Below are 1821 nucleotides of genomic sequence, written 5' to 3' on the forward strand. Positions count from 1 at the left end.
TTTTTAATAAGTTACTCCAGCATTGATCAGGCCGAACGACATCATAATGAATGCATACACAGCCCGGTGTGTGATGAATGCAGTCTTCGCTATATCTTTCGGGTTCATCTTGACTTGGTTGTATCCGGAGAAAGCATTCATGAAGCTTAGCATAACATGACCCGAGGTTGCGTCTATTAGTTAGTCAATATTGGGTAGGGGTAGGAGTCTTTGGGATAGGTGGAATTAGGACTTGTGTAATTCACACACATTCTCCACTTTCCGTTGGTTTTTTTTACCAAGACAACGTTCGCTAGCCACTCCGGGTACTTGATCTCACAGATGATATCCGCCTTTAACAATTTTTCTACTTCCTGATCGATTGCTTGCTGCCGTTCTGGGGCAAAGTTCCTTCATTTCTGCTTTATGGGCCTTTTCTTTGGATCCACATCCAAGCTGTGCATTACAACGGATTCATCAGTTTCGGGCATGTCTTCCGGGGAGCAGGCGAACACATCTGCATATGCTTTCAATAAATCAATGAGTTCTTTCTGAAAGGCAGCTTCCAAGCCACTGCCAATTTTGATTGCCCGGGTGGGGTTCCCGGGATCCAATTTAACTCCCACTGTCTTTTGGGAAGGTTCGACCTTCGTCTTCTCTTTTGTTTCCACAAACTTCTAAACCCGGGCGTCGGTATTGGTTATGCTGTATCCAGAATCCTCGATCAAGTTCACATCTAATCTAGCCCTTTTTCTGAGATGTTCACGGTGCTTTTTTCTGTTGGCCTTGGCTTCCTCCTCTTTCCAAATCTTCTCCCGGAGGGAAGCCCTCTTAATCTCATCTCGGGCGTCACCTGTAGGCCTTTTCATGCCTTTCACAATCCGGTCCAAAACCGATCCCCGAGATTCACCGGAGCGTTCCTCTTGGTCCCCGGGACGTTCCTCTGGCTCGATATTATACTTTTCCTTCCATAGAGTCATTGCTGCTTGAATTTGGTCCGGGGTCATGTTTCCCCATGAGTTAATTGTAGTTTCGGCATACTTGTGGGCAGCCTTCTCAATGACTATTCTCTGGTCTCATGGTTGGAGGGGTTGGGAGGGAGTCCAGGTTATGAGGAGCCCTTTATCCACATCTTCCATCTCTCCATCCCTGGGTTGGGGTGGAGGTGGCGGTACGGAAGTAGAGACGACAATTTTGCTCTTTTTCATAGCCATGATTGTTTAGCAATATCACAAAGTTATAGCGAAGTATAACATAAGTTGAAACCTTAACACATATACTACAGATCTAAAATACGTATTAACGACCGTTTCTACGTTCCAAGATAATAATAGCACGACAACAAAGGTAGACAAACAGAATTTACTATTTCAAGAAAGTATGGTTCGAGGTTAAAAGTAGATCTGAGAAAGTGTGGGTAGAGCTCTTACTGGGATGTAGCTTTCTGATATTCGAGGCGAAGCGTGGGCGGCGTGAGTGGACACCACAAGGTTGGAGGTTCAACCCCTCCTTCTAGCGCCAATGATAATGCCAAATCACCCTGGGGTCCTCTATGTCTTTGACCCGGACTCAAACTCCATTTTTTAGAAATATGGGTTGTATGTGGTGTATCTGTGAGTGGGGGACCTGCAAAACAGAATCGGAAGGGGTGGCATCCTCGCGGCACCTCCGGTGTGAGAATGAGAAAGGGTTTTGGAGGAGAAGGGGGTAAAACTAGAGTTATACATATATGAATGGTGTGTGTATATGTGTGTATATAAGAGATAAAGTAACCCCTCATACTCCTTCTGTTCAGCCTTTTATAGGCTTCCCATTAGGGTTTTAGGAGTCTATACATTTGAT

Source organism: Apium graveolens, chromosome 11 (assembly GCF_009905375.1).
Source record: "Apium graveolens cultivar Ventura chromosome 11, ASM990537v1, whole genome shotgun sequence".
NCBI classification, from domain to species: Eukaryota; Viridiplantae; Streptophyta; class Magnoliopsida; order Apiales; family Apiaceae; genus Apium; species Apium graveolens.